The 18,760-nt window shown below is 34.4% G+C and overlaps 1 protein-coding gene across 2 annotated transcripts in view; it reads left to right on the top strand.

Annotated features, from left to right (window-relative positions):
* The window catches only part of LOC123557756 (uncharacterized), a 42,781-nt gene extending 29,220 nt beyond the window's left edge, over positions 1-13,561 (top strand). Inside the window, exons 4-5 of one of the 2 annotated variants that reach the window (XM_053525601.1) lie at positions 11,024-11,631; positions 12,725-13,561. The gene's annotated coding sequence lies outside the window, so the exon portion shown is untranslated. Of the gene's footprint in view, positions 1-11,023; positions 11,786-12,724 lie in introns of those variants that run through there. The other variant, XM_053525600.1, reaches the window with a different exon arrangement.
* The last annotated feature ends 5,199 nt before the right edge of the window (positions 13,562-18,760 follow it).

Below are 18,760 nucleotides of genomic sequence, written 5' to 3'. Positions count from 1 at the left end.
AATAACGTTCAATTCATTGCCTAAGAAGTATGCAATCTTTACATTGTAGAGGATATTAAATTATAAATAATGATAATAACAGCTTTTCACACGGTTCGAATATGCGATTTGTTCACTTGTATATTTGGGATTAGGTAAACGTTTAGATGCAGTTACCCTTACATACACATTGTCAGGTCCATTTAGCGATACACAATATGCCTGCGTGGGTCTTTGCAGTTGCACAATAAAATATATCAGTAGTGTAATATGGTGGGTACAACACGTGCACACCGTATTCTAGCCCTACCACGTGATCACGTGGTAGGTGGGTAAGAGAATACGGTACACACGTGTCATATAATAAGAAAATATTGTACACATAGCATATGGTAAGAGAATACGGTACGGTGAGGGAATACGTTGTTTTTTTTTTTGTTTTTTTTTTTTTTTGCTCTCCATCGCATAAAGGGAAATCCCTCGAGTCAAAATATAATTCAAAAAGCACACGGTTATTATACATCATAGTGCGTGGGAAATTATTTAAGGTCGTTTGTAACTCGATATCTACCCGCTTTTTGTCAATGAGGTTAACATTAATAATTGTGAAATTTACTATGGAATAGTCAGTCAGTCAGTCAGTCAGTCAGTCAGTCAGTCAAAATTAAGCACAACATGACAGCATAATACAAACTTAAAAACTGTTGAAACTGAAATGGAATAAATATTAAAAATGATAATAGCAAATAAGAAAATATAGAAATTCACAACATACTATTAATCCATCTTTTTAGTTATAACGCAGTGAGTAAAATACCCATTTAGGGTGCGTGGGAAAAATAGTTTAACGAAGTATGATTAAAAAAAATCTCAAATATTCTCTCGCCATTCAAAGTTGTTGACACGGTAACCATACCCTTTCAACCTTTTAAAAAACTGGTACGCTTCTCATTGATAAAAAATCATGTTAACAGTATCTGTGTCTCATGATCCATGAACAAACTCAGGTATGATAAAAATAATGTTTTACTTTTTACCCACGCATACTTTTGTACTGAGATTTTTTAAAGACCAACTTTTACAGCGATATTATTTCGGTCTATGAAAAGCAGGTGCGTTTTCTCTAAGAATGCCATTGTGCGGGAATTCAAAAATGGAAACGCCGTTTCATTACTTTACTTTTTTTAAACTTTGTAATTTTGTAATGCGGTATACCTGGAAGGATCAAATATTAAAAGTTTCACACAGAAACTGACACCTTTTCAAAAGTGATATGTTTCCTGTCAATAATTGTACCAGCTGTCTGACTTATTTTTTGACTATAATTTAAAATGTATGTATGTAGCGAGATACTTTATATGTATAAGTTAATAAAATAGAATTATGTTCTGTTCTGTTTCTGTTCTGTTCTTATTGTTGTGAAAGCTGACGTAATGTCCGAACTTTGTCTAGAGTTTGGCTCACATATCATAATTTTTGTTGATAAGGTTAGGAAATTGTATCTAAGTCCGGCCGATTACAAGATTTAATTGGCTGTGAAGCTATTTTCTCACCACTAGAGTAATTAGAAATCAATTAAATAATTAAATAATTACGTTGTTAGGTTAACTAGAGACCTCACTAATTCAAACTAGGTACCTTTATCAGCCCATGTCTTTGAGAACATGTTCACACAAGCTTTGATGTCATTAAACAACGTAATATTTTGTAACTGTTTATATACTCAGAATGGAGAACGGAGCATCTTCAAAATGGGGTCAATCCTCAAATGTAAGTTATATTGAATACATTATAGGTGAAAATAGACATCTCAAGGCTGAGCTTCAATCTTTCAAAAACGAAGCTGAGAAAAGTCACAAGAAATTAAGGGACGAGTTAGTTTAACTTCATACACGAAACAGAGAGCTTGAAGGAAAAATTCTATTTTGCCCTGAACAACGATCAGAAAATAAGAAATTGATTAAATACTCTAGAGATATTTGATAAGTTTAGATCTCTCCCAACTGAAGTTAATGAAAAAAATGAATACAGTCTTAACCTCTATATTATTCATCACTTGTGTATCAAATACCCGCCTTGAAAGAGTCAAGTCATACGCTGTAAGTGACGTGGGAAGTATCGTAATTATATCTTCTTCATTCATTACAAGGCCGTGGTATAATATACGAGGTCACTATAGCTATTTAGCTTTTACTTAACCTTTAGCATGCTGAAGGCAAGCGACTCTGCCTTTGCGACCAGTGCAGACCAAGATCATGCTCGCATCCGTGCAGTCTGATCATGGTCTGCGCTGTTCGCTATTTGGCTAATATATTTTCAGTAAACACCTTTTCAAATAGTAAATGGTATAATTGCACAATTTGAATGACAGACCAGTCCATTATACAAATTTAGCAGAGTAAAGGTTAAAAAGAGGCGAGTCTAAATTGTAGTAAAAAAGGAGGGGTGTCAGGTTGTATTTGTCATCCAGACTTGAAAATTTTAGACTGCGTAAACTATTTGCTCTTCTTACAGGTTGGAACTGAAAGAATGTCGTAAAAAACGGAATGCCGTGTATAAAATGATAATTTATATGACAATATAAACTCATTTATTTTTGCGAAACGTCATATTTCTACTGTACGGTAGAGGCGAGGATGCACACAAACGTACACTTTTAGTACCTTTTAACCGAGCACATTTAACCGAGCACACTTTTAGTTTGTTCTAACCTATACCAGCCTCGTTTCAGAAATTAGGACCTAACAAAGAACAGAGAAGTTTTTTACATAATTATTATCGATGTTTTCTTTGTTTTCTCCCTTTTTAACAAACCTTTTTTATTGCATTTAAGGTGGACCGTAATAGTAATGTTTAAAAAATGGCATTTGCTTGGTATATTATTAAGGTAGTTCTGCACGTTTGATAAACCGGAAGTGATGGCGTGACGCCATTTTTCCGGAAACGTAGAATAAAGACTGGATTCTGCGTACGGAACAGAAAATCATTTTATGAATTAATTGCAACCTGTGAGTAAATTTTTTACAATGGTATTGTTGCTATATTGTAAAGTCAAAATATGATATTAAAACAGATCACATGTTAAATAATTCAAAATAACGTCCTAAAATTAGCCTGAAATGTCCGGTTTACTTTAATCATGATCAAATATCTCAAATATAAGCACACGGACCTATATATTTTATTTCATCAAATTAAAGGTCATGTCTTTATTTACAAATGTGAGAAGTTTCATCAAAATCTACATTGTAGAAAAATTTCTATTCGCGAAAATGTTAAGAAAGTTATGATTTTCCCATAGACTCTCATTATGAAATATTGCTTGAGGTCCCTATTTTTCAAATCAGTCTAGCAAAAAATCAAGCACACGACCCTATCTTTTTTATTTGCTTAATTTTCTAGATATATTCTGAAGTTTTGAAAAATCAGTGTTTAATCAAATTCTACATTGTAGAAATAATTTCGATCCAAACGTGCAGAACTACCTTAAAGCTGACACTGTTTCGCACTGTGTTGCAAATTTAAAACAACATTACTGTGCCGTTTCTGGTAAATTTTGTATAATATATGGTATTTCCTCAAGCTCAAGAAGAAACAAACTTCAATGCGATGGCCACTATCTAAAACATTTGCAGAGAATTTTTTGTTTTTTTTTATTGGGTTTAACGCCGTTTTTCAACAGTAATACACTCATTGCAGAGAATTCATTACAACATTAATTTTGATAAAAGAAACACCAATCTATTGTTAAACAATTATAAAACACAAAATAAAACTGTAAATATCATTTTTTCTAAGTTGCGTCAAGTAAACAGTTTTAATGAGACAGAATTCTAACTCCCAGCACTGAAAAATTAAGGTCGAATCCTGTGGGTCTGTTTTGAAGTTTGCTCACTTCATTCAAAAATAACCTTGGGGCAGAATTAAAACCTACCTGCATTTCTTCCACAATATGTAATCTAAAGAATAAAGGCAAAATAGAAAACTTTTACCGCCTGTAACTCAATATTTTTAAAGATGTCTAACTCTACCCCTCCAGATTTAAAGATAAATTCACCTTAAACAGAAAGAACTCGCTTATGAAATGAGCAATTTTCCACCTCTGTACAATACATCCATAAATAGTCTTGAAAGAAGTAAAAACTTACTAGAAAAAAGGAAAATATGGAGAAAAATAAATTGGTCTCAGTGGGGCTTGAACCTACGCTCCCCTGAAAATTGCAGTCAAAGTAGGTTTATAGTATGAATTGAATACTCTTCAAAAAAGAGGTACTCTATTACGGGTCCAATACCTTAAGGTATTAAACATCTGTACATGTTTTAATACTAAAGTTTTCTTCTAAAACGCGTGCAATATTTTGTTTTATGACGGAAACACGCTCAGCGTGTCTGACCTACTTTTGACATAAAATTACATAAATTGTTGAAACTTTTTTATTTGTTAATATTTCATACTTTTACCCTAATTTCTTATCCGCCCACTTATCTTAGAACCATTAAATGTTGAACGTATTGATAATAGGCCATTCCTTCACCAGACGGCTTCAGGTTTGGTGTTTTTCAAATGGTCTTTTTAATCTAAACCTCGATCCTGAAAGGATGCAGATTTACTGGCATGGACTCGGAGGTGCCACTATCTGGAACCCAATGCTTGATAAATCTTTATGGTCTGAGCTATCTGTGGTTTCGGATTTGCAGGTGCAGGCTGTCTTTTTAGACATTGGGAGCAACGACTTATGCAACACACAAGTATCACCCCCAGAGTTAGTTCACCAAATAATTTCTTTTGCTCACAGGTTGATCGCAGCAGGCTGTCGGGTGGTGGTTACTGGAACGTTTAGGAACTGGGGTTTTTAATAACCGTGTGTCTGAAACAAATGCCATGTTGCAGGCGCAATGCGCAATCCAAGCCCATATCATATTTTGGTCTCATTCCAGGAACAATTTTAATAAACGGTTTCTTCGGGACTTCATTGCATCAGATGGAGTCCACATTGACCCTGAACGAGGAATGGCGCGCTATTATAGCTCTATACGTGGGGCAGTCCTACAGGTAGAGAAGGAATTTCAATAATTCTGCTCACTCTGAAGGCCATTGACAAAGATTATAATTATTTACTGTTCACCTTTTCTTTTTGTTTCAGATCACTTGCCTCAGATGTACAAACTGTTCTCAAGGAACCCGGTTCTACAGCCACAAAAGGCACCTCAGTAAATTTCCACGAGGGCACCTGCAATATTGAATTGTGACTTTATACTATTCATACCAATTAATTGTTTATTAGATTAGCATGTTTTGGTGGTTTATATAACATACAAACCAATATAGGGTCAAGGGCTCTAGACATTATTCTACGGCATCAGTTTGTCACTTGCGTAAAAGTTTTGAAAATTGTTCAGTATTCCTAAATCTCATCCAGCGACAGCTGTGGGTAGCAAAACTTCTGCCAATAAGAGGTCGCGGAAGGAAGATGGCACTGATAACGCAACATCCGGTAACAGATTAGTGCAACTGGTAGCACAGGCCATCTCACAGGACCATGACATTCGAGAAGAAATATCCTCGCTTATAATTCCGCCAAAAAGACTATGCACTGAAGGTACAGAAAAATTAGGAATGACACTTCTTCAAGTGGAAGACGATTTTGTGTCGTCTGATGCGTCCACCGAGTCAGAGGATGAAGGCGTGGACGTGCCAGTTGACCTCGGGTCATTCTCCACAACGCACCCTCCTGCTGACAAAAGAACCAAAAAAGCAATTTGGTATTTACAATATGTTGACTTGTCTGCTTTATACTTCAAAACTAACATATCTTAGACAACAACTATCACAATGTCACAAACGGCTACAGTTACGTCAGTACAAAAGACATCTCCTCGAAAAATTAATCATATCTTAACCTGGTGTCGTGCATTTCAGCTGTACGCCGACATTTATTGTTCCAAATATCCTTCTGAAAGCCCCCAACTCTTTCGCTGTATGTCGATCATCCAGAACCTCGCTCAAAACACATGCCTGGCAACTATATGACGAAAAGTTCCGTCAACAGTGTGTACATACCACGTGGTTTGTGACGTCAATTTCGGGTATTACGGCAAGAAAATTAATAAACAAATCCGTCGATTTAGAAATTAAAAACACCGTAAGTATTTCATTTTTTCTCCGATTTGAATAATTCTTTTACGAGACTCAAGCCAAAATAGTGGGCTATAAACACAAGTCAATGTTTTTTCTGAATTTCTAAGCAGTTTTTGCAAAAGCCCGTTCCAACCCTGAAATTCGGCAAATTCTTGGAGGGTAATACGGCAAGAAAACCCCATGTTTTACAAAATAATGCAGGATTGCTTCCGTTTACATTGCTGTGTCTTTCATCGCTGTTAATTTCGTTTCCAAGAAGGCCTGCGAACCACTTTACTTGAAATAAAATGGTAGGTTTCTCTGTGAAAAATGTGTCTTCCAAAAATGCTAATACGGCAAGAATGATATGACGGCAAGCAGATTCATGAATACACCTATTGTTCCTTTACGAACAGTTTCGCGGATTATTGAATTTGAGACTCGTTTCCTCATGTATAATACCTGTTTGCAGATTTCTTCAGCTTTTAAGAATAATTTCGGTATGATGTGATATGAAAGAACGGTTTTTTTAAATAAAGATTTTTAAAGATCGTTTAGTAGATCTATTAAAATTGTTCTATTTCATTACTTGTTATCTAATAATTTAGAGCTTTCAAGAGAAGTTTCCTTATTTCTACTTTATTTATAGTCTCAAGAGGTATCTTAAAAATGAGTCTTTTATGTATCTATATTGTTGCATCCGCGAATGCTAACAACCATCCTAAAAGATTCAAACTGCCAAAATGCCTACAAAAAGTGTTTAAAATTGAAAATACATCTTACATGTTCACATTATGTGTATACTTATCAAGAATTAGTGAAAGTGGGACATCTGAACAATGTCTATCAATAAAAGTAATTGATAATGTATCGAATTTTTATATAGGATTAAGTCTTTGAGGTTTCGTGATTATGGTGTAGACCTACTAAACTTTGATAAAAAAAGCTTGATGTTAGCAAAGACAAATACTCGGATGACGTATTTTAATTGTTTCAGAGTAAAACGAGAACAAAGACTAAACTTAAACTTGGGAAACGATCTAAGACGTAAGTGTTCAGACACAGAAACCAACAAGCGGGTTCAAATGTAAAGTTTGTTACATCGTGGATATGTACAGAAGATAAAATTTTCAATAAAGTTACTTATTAACATAAAATCAACACATTAAGTTATAGTACATGTATATGCAGATAGTAACACATTTTAGAAATTTATTAAAACATAACAGTGAATTATAAGTAAAATTGGAAATACAACATGTATTCATTCTGTCAGACCCAACAAAGCAATGGCAATACAACAAATGCAAACTCAATAAAAGGTCACCAAGCTAGCTTTGTAGTTTCCATATACGCAATGACATATTATGCACATTGAAACTTAGTAATCAGCGTTCATAAATGAAGACTGTGTAGCATCTTTTTGTGATAAATTTGTATTTCAGAATTATATTTTACTCAAACAAAAACCGTACTGACGATGGGCAAACTAAGACCAAAGCATTTCCATCTCGACTTTGCATTTGTCGTATCGTCCATTAATCACAGTTTAATCAATGTAAACCATATATAAATAACAAAAATATACATGTGTATGCAGTATTTCTTGTATGTCGTACTAGAGTGTAAAATGCAGATTCACTTTTAAAAAATAAAAACAATACATTTGTATACAAAACGTAATGTGTTAAAATATTTTCTCAAATATCTGGACACTTTCAACGCGTAAACCAACGACTAGAAGAATATAATAAATTCGAGTTGAGTAAAACAGAAAAAGTGGAAACTTCACCTGTCGCTCAACACGACAGAAACGAAAATGTTGAAGGCTCGGTTTGATTGAGCCTGTTCATGGACGGTAGTGGAAAAGCATGCTACCGTCCATGTCCTCTAGCCCCGGGTTGAGCTCATAAATAACAAAAATATACATGTGTATCTCACAAAGACCACACCAAACGCGAGAGAAAGAATTATTGCATGACCTTTGAATAAAGCGTTAGTGATTAGCCAAAGAGCACACATAAGTGCGATATTGAGCTGCTCCTGAGGCATACCTATCTTTTGGTAAATAAAACATAGTTAATACAGACGGAATCAAGGGTCGGTGTAACATCTTCCAAATACAGGTCTTGTAATGAAACAGTTGTCTACTACTAAATTATGACCCTGGTTATGGCAAGGATCGCAGAATCATTACTGAAGATAACTTGGGCTTATCATAAAACTTAAAAATCATATATCCAATCATATATGATGAAACCAGAAAGTGCTAAATCTTTATGCCCTAACAAGAGCTGTCAGTGGACAGCGCGCTCGACTATTCTCAGTGCTTGATAGTATAATATAAGCAATGAGTAAAACTTTAACATTACAATAAGCATATTCTAAGTCGAAAAGGGGCCATAATTCATTCAAAATGCTTGATAGAGTTGCCCCCTCCTTTTTACAGACTGGGGTCATGATGATAAACAAGTATGCAAAATATGAAAGCAATATCTCAATGGACTTTGAAAATATTTGGGGTGGTACGCAACCTTTAACATTTATTCTAAGTCGAAAAGGGGCCATAGTTCAGTCAAAATGCTTGATAGAGTTGCCTCCTCCTTTTTACAGACTGGAGTCATGATGGTAAACAAGCATGCAAAATATGAAAGCAATATCTCAATGGACTTTTAAAATATTTAGGGTGGTACACAAACTTCAACATTTATTCTAAGTCGAAAAGGGGCCATAATTCAGTCAAAATGCTTGATAGAGTTGCCTCCTCCTTTTTACAGACTGGGGTCATGATGGTAAACAAATATGCAAAATATGAAAGCAATGTCTCAATGGACTTTGAAAATATTTGGGGTGGTACGCAAACTTTAACATTTATTCTTAGTTGAAAATGAGCCATAATTCAGTCAAAATGCTTGATAGAGTTGCCTCCTTCTTTTTACAGACTGGGGTCATGATGGTAAACAAGTACGCAAAATATGAAAGCAGTATCTCAATGGACTTTGAAAATATTTGGGGTGGTACGCAAACTTTAACATTTATTCTAAGTCGAAAAGGGGCTATAATTCAGTCAAAATGCAATCCTGCATTATTTTGTAAAAACATGGGGTTTTCTTGCCGTATTACCCTCCAAGAATTTGCCGAATTTCAGGGTTGGAACGGACCTTTGCAAAAACTGCTTAGAAATTCAGAAAAAACATTGACTTATGTTTATAGCCCACTATTTTGGCTTGAGTCTCGTAAAAGAATTATTCAAATCGGAGAAAAAATGAAATACTTACGGTGTTTTTAATTTCTGAATCGACGGATTTGTTTATTAATTTTCTTGCCGTAATACCCGAAAATGACGTCACAAACCACGTGGTATGTACACACTGTAGAGGCTATTTGCTTTATTGAGCTTTCTTTCCCCGAGTGCAAAGATGCAATATATGAGTGGAATGTCAAACAACCAGATTTTCTTTTTATTTGATGTCGATTCAAATTAACCCGTGCATGTTACCAGCACAGCGCTTTGAAGGATTAGTTGATATCTGGATCAGTTGATATCTGATCATTGAAAAACATATGTACATTTTACTAGTTTTTTTGTTCTGCTAAGAAAGCCTTGGCACGTTTGTTGTAAGTTATTTTAACCAACTGACAAAGAAAGTGTCATGTGCATACTCTTTAAACTCACTGACAATAGTTAGTTATTAAAACCACCGTAAAACAGTGAGTTTATCAGGATATGTATCGATGTATTTCAGAAAATATTTTTTTTTTATTTCTAGGTCACAAACCTGACAGAGCATTCAAAAGAAGATGATACAGGTACTTGTATTGTTAAATAAGCTATCAATTTAATATCTAAAAGGAAAGGTTTCAAAGGTTAAGTACATATAAGCAACATTGGTAAAACAAATGTAAGATTGACGCTTTACTAGATACATTTTAGAACAAGATCTACGAAGTATCTTTCCATTAAAATCGGTGTTTTGTTTAGTTTAAAAAGCTATATGCTTTGCACTTGCTTTCAGATGATGTTCACTTTGTCATATTGCGGTTATTCACGTTCGCATTAATTGTTGTGACCATGTTCGGTGTAGGTCTCGGGTGTTACCGCCTCAGGAGCAGTTGTAAGGAACCTTCCATTATTGACGACCTATGAATATCAACCTATAACCGCAGGAAGGAAGCAGTCCCAAGTTACCGATCCTAAATTGCGTCAAAAATGCAACGTTGCTCTTTGATTTCCGCCATCAGGAGAATTTATGAGAGAGATATCATTATTGCCCAATCTACGAGTATATAGTATTAGATATAAATGCCAAGTGACGTCAATGTTTCAAACTGTCGTCTATTTGTCGTCTACGGAAAAACAGGTAAATATGATAACTTAAGATATCCAGAAAATTTGACCTTTTATACTAGATAAAGCGTAAGAAATTGTGTTTCCGGTATCCCGACCTATTCTAAATGTTTGGCGCGACTCTAACTATTTCTACGGCCTTGGAGATTTTTTTTCAAGTTTTTAACAAAAAGTTGCAAAACTGCATTTTTATGCTTTAAACATGTCAAGTGAAGTTAAAAGATCAACTTAATGATGCTCTAAAGGTGTAACCCCTTTATTTGTATTCATTCTTTGACACAAAAATAATTTCCGAAAAGTCTCACTTGATAACCCCCCCCCCCCCCCCCCCCCCCCTCCCAAAAAAAATTCCGACCTACCTACCCAATTTTTTGATCATGTATCCGGAAACAAAGATTTTTTTAGGCCTAATATAAATTTTGTTTTTTAAATTTCAGTATGTATTTTCTTTCAAATATTAATTTCCAATATTATTCTGAACAAATCCTGATTAAATCAATCATTTTAGCAATTAAATAAATTTAAATACAGCTTTTAGTTTTATTTTCAACAAACGGTTGTCCGCATATTTATTACAGAAGAACGACTACCAAAGGATTCCAGCGCTGAAGACTGGTTGATTCCGTTAGCCCTTTTCATTGGGGCTCTCATGGTTGTGGTTGTTGTTGTTGTGTGGGTACGTTGGTGCATCTCCCGCAATAAATACAAGTACCTGAAAAACAATGTCGTTGGTGTCCATGGGCAACCAGTCTGAAAAATTTCATCGTTAACAGCTTCTTCTCTTCTCTCTCTGCTGAAGATGTACGTAGCTTCTTTTTGAAATCTCGCTTCAAACACGGACCGGAGAAAGGAAACGAAAGAAATATAAAGACTGCAAGACCGCCCCAAATTGCTATATATAGGAGCATGCAAAGAAAACAATTTTCACAACGATACAACAGACAGCCGTATGTTAGAGTGCTTGTCTTCTTGTTTAACTCTTTGCTTGTACAAGCATATAATTCAGATTCATAATTCACTGAGAATGCGACATATGACAAAAAGTTGTTCATCGACACAAAGACTGATTTCATAACAGTCATACATATAATTATGGACATGCTTAAAGGGCAAGAACAATACTATTTGAACAACAAATACGGAACAACAAATACATATGCGACGATGCTTTACACATTCAGTCGAGGTGGGCCACTGTGGGAGGTTATAGTATTTTATATTAATGTCAACTTTGTATAAAAAGAAACCATGTACATGTACAATGTATAAACTACAATAGACATTTATAATACGAATATTGCATGTAATTAGTAATTTCGTAATAAAATACAAAGACATTATTCTGTGTTACGTGTTTACTGTCAGATAATTCAATCTACATGTAGTGTTATTCCATGAATAAGCTTTACTTTCAGTTCTATAATGAAACAGTTATTGAATGGGATAGTGGTCCGTTATTACATAGATTAAGGTCTTGGAGTTTAAAGGATTCACTCTGATGATACCGACCGGGTCACTGAAGATTAAAAATATCAACGTATCGCAATACGAATATATGTCTAACAATTTAGCTGTTCCAATTCCCTTTCCCAAACTAGATCAGCATTCAATGACCACTAAAGCACAAAGTCTGACACTGTGTAGTCTGTCCCTATAGAGCCATTGCTAAACGAAGCGGAGATTATCAAGCATGCCCCAAACAAGCGGCTATCAAGCGTGTCATAAACACGCGGTTATATATCAAGCGTGCCCTAAACACGAGACTATCAAGCGTGCCATAAACACGAGACTTTCAAGCGTGTCCTAAACACGAGGCTATCAAACGTGTTCTAAACACGAAACCATGCCATGAATTCCCAGTCCAATACTACCACTTTACCCACCACGACCTAGTGGCCTATTTTTTCCTCTCACATGAACTTGCAAATAATTCTGGTAATACTGGTATAATACAGCTACCCTAAATTTTACTTCTATATGAAGAAATAGTAGCTCGAACCCAAGGTTGGTGTTTCACTGTTTTCTTTGTTTGTTTGTTCGTTTGTTTCGCTCTTTTGTTTGATGTTTTACCATGCCTATATATTTGTGTAAATGCCAGTCATTTACACGTTCCTAAATACGATGTGCTGTTTTAGGCGCCTGTATTCATTCAACGTGGCTTTTACTGTAGGATATTTGTCTCTGGTATTTAACTAGATCTACATTTTTCCAGAACTTTAACAATTATTTGTTGCCTTGTTGATATAACGGACATATGGATTTTCAATGTTTGCTTTCAGATGATGTACATTTAGTAACATTACGGCTGTTTGTGTTCGTGCTCGTCATCGTAATGATGTTTGGAGTTGGTCTTTGATGTTACCGCCTCAGAAATAAATGTAAGGAACCTGCCATCATTGACGACTTTTGAGTTTCAACCCAAGGCCGCAGGTAGCAAGTCGTCTGAAGTTACCTTTCTGAGTTTCGGCACGTCACAGGCAAAACAGCTTTGTGTACCACTAGTTCCACCCTCAGGAGAGTCCGCGATTGGCTAATCTGTACAGTCATTTGATCTAGATGAAATTGGCGTTAAGGTTTCAAACATTCTCATGCTGAATGTCGTTTTCATAAAATAAAGAACGGATGACGACTACTGAGTGTCAACAGATTGTTCGGAATACAAAACATGTTATGAATGGTAGTAATTATATGTGTACGTTGATGTTTATGAGCAAAACTTGCCTGATGATATGCTCAAAATATGCCTAATGCACAAAGCATGCAACAGAAGTAGAAACAGACTAAGGAAACACGGTGGGGAAAATAGCTTATCACATAGATGTGTTTACATCCAATACAAATTGTCTGACTGATAAGCAGAAAGCATATTGCATGGATAAAACACTTAACTGGACAGCAAATTGTCATCACCACACCATGCAGTCCAGTCGGAGTGTCCGTTTATATATAAAAAAAAAAAACATGTGACCCTGTTGTATAAAGACAGTTTAATGATAAATGATACGTGTAGATCTATTGAATAATTTATTAATAAAAAAATGAGAATAGGATATTTTTGAAGCGTCATCAATACACCACAATAAAAGCGACAAGGAAGTACAGATTTGGTAATGGAAAAACAATTGTTAGACAACTGAAAAGTTGAGTTGTCTCTTACTGCGTCGTGTTAAAATGTTATTTATAGAACAGCGTTTTCTTTTTCCTAAAAAATGTATCTTGATTGCAGTTTCTTTTTGACCTGCGAAAGTTGTTTGAGGTGACCAATCACATTTGGGCAACATTGTATGATATTTTTCATATTTAGTATGTTCAGTTAGAGATTTATCTAACCTTTACCCTGCTAAATTTCTTCAATGGACCGGTCCATCATTCAATTTGGACAATGCCACTTATTATTCAAGGGGTGTTCACCACTGAAAACTTACTGACTTAATACCGAACAGTGCAGACCATGATTAGTGCAGGCTGATCTTGGTCTGCAATGGTCGCAAAGGCAAAATCAGTTGAGGCCAGCAGGCTAAAGATAAAACAACCAAAAGACCCTATTTAACAGAGTTAGGTTCCTATCAGAAATGTATATTTTATTATTTTTATGAAATTTTGTAATTACTTCCCTTTAACTAACATGAAAGTTTTCAAAATGTGAACTATTGACAATTTCTAAATTCGCATTTGCATTTGATAGCTACCAAAAGACAAGTTGTAAAACATTGTGTAGTTGTAGAATTCTAGACTGGCTCCCGTCCCTATGTTTGTTCTTATTTACATATATACAAGTTTATTCATTAAGAGGGAAGTAACTCCAGCAGGTTGTTTCTACATTGACATTTTTTATTGCCCCTGGCTCCGAACATGGTTCAGCCATCAGATAAAATGTGCTATTTTAGAGGCTTAAGATTTTTAAATTTTGCTTGCAGTATTTATATAAAAAATAACCATGCAGCCAGGGAGCCAGGCTAGTAGAATTCATTTATTTCCTAGTTTCTATCCTGGTTGCGCAACAAATATAGGTAAACGGAGGTAAAATTCATTTTACAAAGTTGCATTTCTAATGGATATCGGCTGTTATATAGTAATAATATATGTACATATCTGACCAATAAAATACAATAGTTCTTATATTCATAAGATTTCATGGGCAGGTGTGTGTATTAAATTTAAACATATGTTGAAATAACTCTATCTATTGTTTGGCAACTCAGATAGGAAATTCAAATGCAGTGAAATTCTAGCATGTAATTAGCCTTCAGTGAACACAAATAAGTGTATTAAATCGACCATTTGTTACACTTTCGACCAAATTCATTACTAGGTCAAAATCTGATTAACCACCTTTAATTAAAAAGGGCTTACTACTTTTGTGACTATGTAACAAGGCGTCGCAAGAATATTTAACTTATGGGTATATTACTTCTTGTGTAAGGATGTTTCTGCAAGTTTTTTCCACTCTAAATGGTACAAATCAACGCAAAATGCGTTATTTCTTTACACAAGTCTTAAATACATTTTTTTTCTAAATTATCCCCATTCCTTTTAGTTGTCGTTAAAGTTGTTTACGGGTTCTTTGCAATATTTATTGGTCTTAGATGTCGTTACAATGTTAGTGGTGACATTTCGTTTTTATTATATTTGTTTTTAAGAATAGTGATTTTGTCGTTGATTCAGAATCAAATCAATGTGTCGAGTTCAGCTTCGAAGGAAAGATATCACGAAGGCGCAGCCCGAGTGATATAATATTTAAAAAAAAATCTAAACTTTTTCGTTTATTAAGTAAAGAAGGAAGTCAAGTGTTGTATATCCTTGATAGTTTTCTAAATCTACAGTTAATATCTAATGATAAAATATTTTAGTGAAAGATGAAAAAAACGTGTGTCATTAAAAAAATAAACTTCTACGTTTATATTTTCTAATATCTCTGGCTTGGAAGATGGCCAAGACATATATTGAATTAAAGACAAGGAAGGAAAATACGTACCAGGTTTAAATTCCCATATATATAGTGTTTCTAAAATTAGATTGTAATAATTATGACGGAGTATATTTTTAGTTCGTATTTACGCAGTATATCTTTTTTATTAGTGTAACTGTATTTGGCAATTAGGTCTAGAATAGTGAATAAAGGACATTCTGTCGCTAAGAAAAGTAAAAGCACTATGAAATTATATAGGTCTGAGACTTAAGTCCTTCCTTAATTATTAAAAAAGTGTATAGTACTTTTCTTTGTTAGTACAACATAATTGTATATATGAATTAAAGACAACAGACTAATAAAACTACATAAAATTCTTTTCTTTGAAAAGCGCTACCTGTAACGTTTCGCCTATATATAGAATATTGTTATTGGCGTTTATATTTAGAAAATCTACCGGAATTCCTGTTAAAAAATTTGCATATCAGCATGACGAAATTTTGTTTGTACTTACCTAATACATATGTAATTTAAAATGATAGATCAAGACGAGGTAGACCTACATTTTACTTATGATATGAATCCAGTTGAAGATTCTAAAGAGAATTGGAGTTTTTTACATCTTTTAAATTACACGGCGCCCAATGGAACTTTGCAGGTTGGTGAAACATATTTGGTATTTTAACTTATTAATTTGTATTAAAGCTATAATTACAGAATACAACATTTTATAAATGTCTTTAGGACTGATGCATTTTACATACTTTAAATTAAACTACAAAAAAAAAAAAAAAAAAAAAAAAACACACACACACACACCAACAACGAAAACAACGCTGTGCTTAACATAAAAATCTTAAAAGACCCGTTCAATTGACAGAGCTTAAATTGCCAAATGATCTTTTTTTGCCAAATGTATAGAGGCTGTTTGCTTTATTGAATGTTCTTCCCTCGAGTGCAAAAGATGCAGTATAAGAGTGGAATGTCAATTAATCAGATTTTCTATTTGTTTGAAACCCATTTTAGACAAGTGCAAAGCTTTGAAGGTTAAATTAATGTTAGATTGAAAAAAATATGTACATTTTAATACGAAAGTGTGTGTATTATTTATTTATGTTCTGGTTAGAAATCTTGAGCATATTACTTTGTTGTAAGCATATGCCAGCCAAATGACACGCAGTGTCATGTGCATGCTCTATAAACTCACTGACAACAGTTAGTTAATAAAACACTGTAAAACAGTGAGTTTATCAGGATATTATGTATTTCAGAAAAAATCATTGAGAAAGCACGAAAAATAGTTTATTTTTTTTATTTCTAGATCACAAACCTGACAGATTATACAAAAGAAGATGATACAGGTACTTGTATTGTTAAATAAGCTATCAATTTAATATCTAAAAGAAAAGGGTTTAAAGGTTAATTACATATAAACAACATTGGTAAAACAATATGTAAGACTGGCGCTTTACTCTACGTTTGGAAGCAAGAGCTACAAAGTATTTCTCCATTAATATTGGTGTTTTGTTTAGTTTAACCGTCTCTAGACTTTGCCATTTGCTTTCAGATGATGTCCACTTTGTCATATTGCGGCTATTCACGTTTGCATTAATTGTTGTGGTCATGTTCGGTGTAGGCCTTGGGTGTTACCGCCTTAGGAACAACTGTAAGGAACCGGCCATTATTGACGACCTATGAATGTCAACTTATGACCGCAGGAAGCAAGCAGTCCCAAGTTACCGATCCTAAATGGCGGCACAAATGCATGGTTGCTCTTTGATTTCCACTCTGATGAGAATCTATGATAGAGATACCATCATTGCACATTCTACGGGTCTATAAATGACAAGTGGCTTCAATGTTTTAATCAAACTGTCGTCTTCGTGAAAGTGAATTAAAAGAACGAATGGCAGCTACGGACTCGTTGTGAGAGAGACCGCAAAGAAATAAATAAATAAACAGATAATTAAACAAATACATATGTATGTATATGCACCAAGGGAAAACCCTGCTGGAAAATATGCTCAGTTTGCTGAAATCTCTGCCAAACACCCGCAAATGAATATTTTAGGACGGTTCTTAAAAAACACCGCATTTTCGTTATTGAGAAGACACTAAAAAAATGTTGGATTCACACCTGAAAGGACGGCATACTGACCAAAGACAGAGCAAAATCCTGTTGATTTGAAAAATATTCTTTTTGCTAAGTTATAGATGCAACTTAGTGTCAAGAGATGTTATTAAATATTTATGTTGAATAAAAGTTGATTATTTTTTAAAAATGATTTGCGTTTTCTATGCCGATAAGTGTACGATGCTAACTAGTGTACATGTACCAGTCAGTTGACAAAGAAGGGAACAAAACCTATTGGCTTCCCACTGACGACGAAAAACCTTGTTAACAACGAAAGTGAAATGTATAAATGCCGAAAGACGAAAAGGGGGCATAGTTTTGTGAAAAAAAGCTAAAAAGAGGTATGGAAATTGAATCATGCATATCATATTCCCAAAGTTCCACTAATATCAGCTGGCATACCAAAACTTAACAAAACTTGCTATGTCGTAAAAGGATCACTACTTAGAGAAAAGGCAAATCTTTGCATTGCATGCCAGACCATTACAGTAAATAAGTGTATGAAGTTTCAATTCATTCCCAATAGTGGTTTCTGAAACGCCATTTTACATATAAAATCTTAGTCAAATACTGCTTTAATTCGAAAAGGCACAACTTCATAAAAGTTACAGACCTGTGCGTTTTATGTCTATTATCATCACAGTGAACACTCGGATTACCGAGACAAAAATCTAAACCAAAACGGGACGCAGACGCAGATCTATGCCAACTCTTCCTATTCTTCGAATAGTTTAGCTAAAAAGGAACAGACATTCTCCTTACTATGTAAAGTTGATAATAACCAGTATATTCGGTGTTTGTAGTCGGTCCTATTTATAGCTCGATGTCCTTCACTTTGGAATGACCTAGTCTTATTTTTGTTTTATTTACGTTTTAAAATCTGCTATGTATAGCATCATATGACTTTAACTGTGTCAGTAGAACAGGAAAGAATATAGTAACTGCCCATGAATAATAGCGGAATCCCACCGTTATTTGATAGTTGTAAACAACTATATAGGCCTATTTTATTACATTTTAACCAAGTTTAGATTGACTTAATAATTTAAACTTGTTTAACCTACTGCAGTTTCAACTTAAGAAATGGTATTATATCAAATGACTGATACAAGGTACTCTTTTATTCGACGAGTTCAATGCACATATTCATAAACACCGTAGCTTAACACAGGAAGACTTTAAGAGAAAATTAAATAAACGATTCCATTTATAACACAGTGAATAATCGATGTAAAAATGATAAAGTTTGGCCGACAGTGTGATCCCATACAT

This window comes from Mercenaria mercenaria, chromosome 15, assembly GCF_021730395.1.
Source record: "Mercenaria mercenaria strain notata chromosome 15, MADL_Memer_1, whole genome shotgun sequence".
NCBI lineage: Eukaryota > Metazoa > Mollusca > Bivalvia > Venerida > Veneridae > Mercenaria > Mercenaria mercenaria.
The sequence above is the reverse complement of the archived record's forward strand: the minus strand, read 5'-3'. Positions and strand labels throughout refer to the sequence as shown.